Here is a 7,500-nt window from a genome sequence, read left to right on the forward strand (position 1 = left end):
AGAAACTGGGCGCCCGTCTAGATGTTGCATTGTCGACAGAATGTTATTTCTTATGGTATGTTGTTTCCTTTCACTGCTTGAAGTGAAGTTACTTAAATTAAAATTGGAAGTGCAAATATTGACAATTCTCAGTATTTAGAGGACAGTGATTTGGAGATACATTTTGCAATTTGCACACTCATATATAACATTCACGGTAATATATACTTTAATATGGGACAATAAGAAATATAGAGCACACATTTTCACACGTTATATATAAACGATAAATGGGTTCAAGACAGATGTATACTATAATCTAGAAGAATCGAGGCAATATATAATTTTATCTCATGGCATCCGACGAGGGTATAACTATCCAATTCAATGTAGTTGAAAAAATATGTGTCATTGTACGATATCTCAACGCCAAATGAAAACGACTTCAAGGAACTAAATAATTTTGATTAAAGAACGTTATCCAATATCAATCATTGACAGAGAAATAAAAGAAGCAGTGTTACTGACATCAGCAATTAAAGAACTACAGATTTATGACATACAAATATCAAAACAGAAAAAACATGTTTTTGACTGACGCATTTTGGGAATTGTAGACAATAAAATATAGTGTGATGCGAGCCACGACACCCCCTTGAAAGAAACACAATGGACCAAGACATTATAAATAGTAGTGTTGAGGGTGAAGCTTGTCTGTAGTTCCAGTTGAGTTCGCAGAAAAATCGGAAGGTGTCGGTTGCTTAGTTACTTTGGAATATTGATTGTTGGTTTGTGAAGAGATTGTTGGATCGTTACGTTATTATTACGGCCGCATCGTTAACTTGTTTACTGTTACAAAACTGGTGCAGTGTATCTATACCGTCCGTCACAATACCATGACGGTACCAGTATATTGGTGATACAACGGAGGATACAACATCTGATGACGAGAGTTTCGAAGATCACATAGGTTATTTAACAATTTGAGCCTGATACAACTTGTTAAATGATGGAAGACCTATTAGCGTCCATCATACAGTTGCAAAAGCAATAACAAGAAGAGGAAGAGGATTTTCAAAAGCAACTAGTACAGCAACAATTGATGGAGCCAGACACAAATAATTCTGAAGATGAGGTACGTTCTGTTTGGCCAAATGGTGTATATAACCCCATAACAGAATTCAGATATAACCCAGAGGAGGCTATAACATTTACATTCGTTTATGTCCGTATATCAGCAATATATTATGTAAAGTGATTAGATAATAAAAGAATCAATGATTTCATCACTATTTAAATCTAACGTATGTTTCCCACAATATATACAATTTCAATTTTTCATGACGTGTGCAACCGTTCTTCATAAAATTAAAAACAAATATATTAACTATTGCTTAAATTATTTCTGTCACTTACAGTGTATGCAACTTTACCATTATCATCATCGACATCATAACCACCATCATCATTATCGTAAGCATCAGACTCTTCATCATCTTCCAATGATGTAAACCTTACGTTGTCATTTTCCAAAAAAAAAAGAAGAGGGGTATGAATATTTTTGAACAGATTTAAGTGTAGGTAACTCAGGATTCTGAACGAAATCCTTCAGAATTTTATTGGCACACAGCTATCAGTTCATGCTTTTACAAATGCTTAATATTTTATTTGCTTAATTTAATAAAATTTTGCTTTTGTTTAAATCGAGAATTAGCATTTTTCTTTTATTCATGTAGGATTTAATTTAAATATTATGGAATCATTTTATTGTCAAATGCAAGAAAAGTAAATCTTCAACAAAACATTCGATGCCGTGAGTGCAAAAGATAATCACCCACAGAATTATGTAGAAAATAAAAGAGCTTAACGTTTATGAAAAATATCAAAAGAAGTTATCTGAAATCGTTATTTGTACTTAATTATTTCATATCAGATATTGCCTGTCAACGATGCTAATAAATTGTCCAGTATGGCTTAAACAATCCACGTTTCAATTTATATAGAAACTAGATTATTCGTAATTCTTTATTTATTTCATAAATGTTGTTCCAAATATTGTTTTTACATTTAATCACGGATTTATGAAAACATTATTCGCCGTGTTCTCTCTTTCATTTAACTACAGTTTATTTATTATTCCTAAGGGTTTATGGTGTTGCGGTGCAGAGCTTAAAAGCGTATTATCATTTAATTGTTTAAACCAAATCTAAATTGTTATGATTAAGAATATTATAAGTGACTCTATTGCATATGAAATTATTCAATGAAAGTTGCGTTCAGAGATGTCCACATTTCAATATCACTAATTAATGCTAAATGCTTAAAAGCTGTCACATACTCGATAGGGAAGCAATAACAGACTTTTTAAAGCCACTAGCAGTTAAGTTTCATTGAGTTACAAATTACCGTTTAATAAAGGAAGAAATTATTATCTAAATAACAGATAAAATAGAGTATGTGTGGCTGGAATTGTTTGAACTTAGCTGTGTTCAATCAAGGCAGATATAGGTTGGATAACAGTTCCTAAGACAAGCAAAATACGAACTTCGTAGAGGTGTGCTGATTTAGGACGTGTGCATATTTATGAGATAATGGATATGCTTTAAAATACATAGCGATAATAGCAACAAATAATACACTGAGAAGGCTAACTCGAGTATATCATACTAATGTTACGACAGACAAAAATAATCTTCAAATACATATTGGATTTTTATCGTGGTAAGATTGATGCAATCTCACGCTCGTAACACTGGCTTTGAGATTCCAAAGCGTATATATGTTTGCACGCACTGGCATAGTGCGCTAAAATAGAAACAAATCCTCAGTGCAGGAGTTTGCAAAACTTTTGTGCTACAATATCAATGGTGTCTATCAGCTGTACCAACCACCTAACGTACCAATCACCTGACGTATGAGTGAAGAGATGTATCTATTTGTGACAGATCAATCTTAGCGACTTTATGCAATGGGACTATGAATTACAATGATTTCAGTATCATATCATGAGAAACGACTATTTTGTTGCTGAAATTCAAAGTAGATTTGGAGAGCTCTTTCGGAAAAAATACAATATAACGTGTCACAATAATGAAAGTGCGATGCGTAGAGCACTCATCATACTTTCAGTCTCATGAGCAGGGAATAAAGAGTGATATTGAACTTTCTAGGTTCTGAATTCAAGTTCTAAGCTCGAATTTCAGTTTGGATAAAAGATGTTCCAGTTGAGTACTGGTGTCGATGTAACAGAACTCCCCGAAACTGATGGTCTTGTTCGAAAGTTTGAGACCTCTATTACCATTACGAAGTCGGCGAGCCCGATGAATCATTCACATAATGGACAAAATGTCTATCCGCATTTCTTCCGGCTAAATGTTTTGAGTTCAAATTCTTTCCCAAACAACTTTGTCCTTCCTCATTTTAAGCCCAATGATATAAATACTTGTTGAACACTATACTGAATATAATGGCTTTAGCCACCTCTCACACTCGCAAGCCTTGCAACAATGTTAAGAAATGTTCAGTATTGCTTTTAGTCTTTTCCTTCTTATCCTACTCCATCATCATCATCATCATCATCACCATCAAATATATATATATATATATATATATATATATATATATATATATATATATATATATATATATATATATATATATATATATATATATATATATATATATACATATACATATACATATACATACATATATGTGTATGTATGCATATATGTATATATATCCACGAGAATTACTTAATACCGTTTTTGAAGCGTAAAGATAATTTTAAAAAATGTTATGAAATAATCTATGAGGATGTTAACGTTTTTGGGAAGAAGATCTTTTGTAGTGCGAGAGCACTTTCGTTTGACATTTTCAAATATATATATACTGATATATTTCTGGATGCTTATTTTGGGTTCTTGCCAAATAAACGCACGCATTGTATATTCCTTTTTCACTTGTTTATTGTTGTTATTTTACCGTCATTCTCTGGAAAATTTTAGAGAACATTATTATATAAAATTTATTAATGAGGGTAGAAATTGTTATTAATCAATTAGAACCAGTTGTCTACAATATTAGGAGTCCACTTTTACTGGTCATTCCTCTTATTTTTGTATGTATTATAATTTTAATCTTCAGATTTTTTTAATATGCTAGACCACTGGTTCTAATTGATTAATATCAATTTCTACCCTCATTAATAAATGTTATATAATAATGTTCTCAAACCGGTAAATTAGCTGCAAAAATTTATTAACTGCAGAATTATTTCCGGACTTAGCCCGCCAGATTGAAGACATTTGAAAGGATACACTGAATGTAGTATGTAGAACTCTACACGTGCTCCTTTTCAGGTCGACGTCTTGTGTCTAATTCTGGAAATTATATTGCAAATCGACAGACTACGCTGACGATCCTGCAGATATTTACATATATAAATTTTAACAGGTGATACCATGGTACGTAGGTTAATCGCTTTTTTTATTCAATATTTTTTCATTTGTCTTGCCCTTTTACAGCCTGTTATATCGCTGAATTTTTACTGAGAACATATATTTTTTTCGTGGTTAGCTGATTCGGCATCTATTTCTAGCATATAGGAGTCCACTTTTGCTGGTCATTCCTCTTATTTTTGTATATATATATATATATATATATATATATATATATATATATATATATATATATATATATATATATATATATAAATAGATAGATAGATAGATAGATAGATAGATAGATAGATAGATAGATAGATAGAGGCACATGTACACGCATTCACGAAGACTTGCCTATGTGTGTTCTAGCGCTAGAGAAATATGAAGAAATGAATTTTAGTGCGTATAAGGTTATTGAATTGAACGATAATATATTTAGCTTCCGAATGTGATTACTTCTTCTACCATTTAGAAATCAAAGATGTAATAACACCACCAGTGAATATGTTATAGTAATGTTGCATATATTAACGTTATATATAGCCCTAAATTCGACATGAGATATTTGCGTCAAAACCATATATGCATAAATTCTAGGCAAAGTAACTTGCATGATACTATTTATATATCAGGATATACTTTAACTGTACGTATCGATATAATTTGAGAAACCATTACATAAATAAATCATAGCTTCAATTGAATTATCGAAAATGTTAATGGCTGGTTGCAATAGAAATCTGATGATAAATTAAAATGATTGCTTACTGCAAAAAAAAATTGATGGGTAGGAACCCATCAACATCCTACATGCTAATTTGTGTCAAAGGCTTAAAAGAATATAATGTAGCAATAATTTTGAAAGCAATTATATAGAATATAACGAGTATTGTTATAACGTTCGTTTCAGCTTCGGCACAGATTTGAGTCAGAGTAGAGTGAGCTGACTTGGATACCAGGGGAACGACATTGAGGAGGTCAGCAATGCTGACAAAATAGATTTCGTAAACTCAACTGCCTGTGTGATTAACCGAATGAGTAATCGAATAATGGTTTAGTTAGTTGGTTAAATTGCAACAAAATTGAGAATAATAACGAAGTCAAATTGAACAATTGTGTGTGTTTTTGACATAATGTTCAACACGAAAAACAACCAAATTTAAATGCAATTCCTTTACAGTTTGAGAGCATTACATCATTACAAAGAAAACAGTTCTCATTAGATGACCGCATAGACTTCAAGCATAGAAGACAAGTTAGATATTTAAACATATTTTGATCATCAATAGAGAGAAAATAAATACTTACAATGATTCTGCTGCTAAATTTTTGAGCAGAATGAAAAAAGGACAGTACATTTATATATATATATATATATATATATATATATATATATATATATATATATATATAAATATACCACCTTGTATGCCGTAAGACCCTTGGAATGTTTGGGTGATCCTAGCAGAATGGAAGGGGGCTTTGTCATGCATGAATACGAGATTTCTTAGAAGTGACAGCAGTATGTCATCTAGCCACGGATCCAAGACCTCCGTCAGAAGATTGCAGTAGGCGGCTGCAGTCAGTTTAAAGTCTTCAGGCACCCTGAATAGGCCAACACATCTGTCCCCAATGACGCCAACGCGCAACATGACTCTTCTTGACGTCGTAAACGTTGGTGACGCTCATCTCAAATATAGACCCAACCATTTATCCAAACGTCAGACTCGTGAAGGACGACCCTGGTTTTGTCAAAGAACAAAACACAACTCATGTCTAACATCATAAACGTTTGGGCTCATTGAAGCCTCAAACCCCTATCAGGAGGCAGTTGCAGGGATTCTTGCGCGAACGTCATGGTCCCGAGGACGCGATTTCCGGTGGTTTGCGGTACATGAGTAAGTACAGAGGCAGTGAAAATGGCTTTGCTTGTTCAACCAGGTTTCCCACGTAAACTGCGGCTAATATTCCTTCAATCCCTAGCTGTCACAGTCCTGGAGGTGCTACAATCTGATCGTTTCTTCATTGACGCTTATGTGGCTAAATAATTTATTATATCAAAAAATACTATTATATTTTTGTGGTTTTCTGTTAAATATATACTCCATGTATGCTTAATAGTTATCATTACCCTTCACTTTCTGAAGTAAATATCTAGGTAGGTTATTTTCATTCAAAAGCTATTAAATGAAGAAACTGAAATAAAAAAGAAAGGAGGTTACAAAGAATATTGAAAACCTAACAATAGTGTTGCCATAGTGTGCAAACCAGCTGGGAAATATTTTTGCAAAATCGATTCACAGAAAACTGAGAAATCCTACATTTCACTCCTCCGGTATTAGCGTAGTACTGTGTGTGCGGGCGCGAGCGTGTGTGTATCTATATGATAAATGGCTTTGGGGTTTCAAAACACACATGAGCTTCAGGAGTTCCAGTCTCAAATTTATTAACGTAACAAGCCCTGTTCGGCAATTCTTTTTACTTTTCAATTGCTAACAGTAAAGCTTTGGTGAGACTGAAGTTACAACGGAATATCCGGAGAAAATGCTTAAAAGTTCAAATGTTCATGCAAATTACAATCTTGAGTTCCTCAGCAATAGACTTTAATGCAAGTTCTAATGTTCAGTCATAGCATTAAATTATGTAACAATTACATACAATGAAGTTTTTAAAAGTGTGAGGAAGAATGAAAGGGAATAAAATGTGTCCTTTAAAATTTCAGTCGTGGTGCATGACAGAAGATGTTTTGTTGGTATTTGTGTTGATGTGATTCAAATTGGAATTTCAATAGTGCTAATTGGTTGTAAATTTAATGAGGTTACATATTTGTCGCTGCTTGCGGTCTCCTATTTTGACTGGCTGGCTGCTTGAATATATCACTTTATTTTTCGGATGCAGTGTAAAATATTTTGGCTTGGCAAAAGTACAGTTTTCAGAATGTTTGAAGCCCTGGTGCCTTCGTTCGACTGTTTTGGACACTTGATTTTCGGTAGTAGATACCCAGTACCCTGGATGGTTGATTTTCTGCATACGTCATTTGATTTTGTCAAAGGTTTTGATAAGTTGATTTCATCTG

Source organism: Octopus bimaculoides, chromosome 9 (assembly GCF_046866305.1).
Source record: "Octopus bimaculoides isolate indiv1 chromosome 9, ASM4686630v1, whole genome shotgun sequence".
NCBI lineage: Eukaryota > Metazoa > Mollusca > Cephalopoda > Octopoda > Octopodidae > Octopus > Octopus bimaculoides.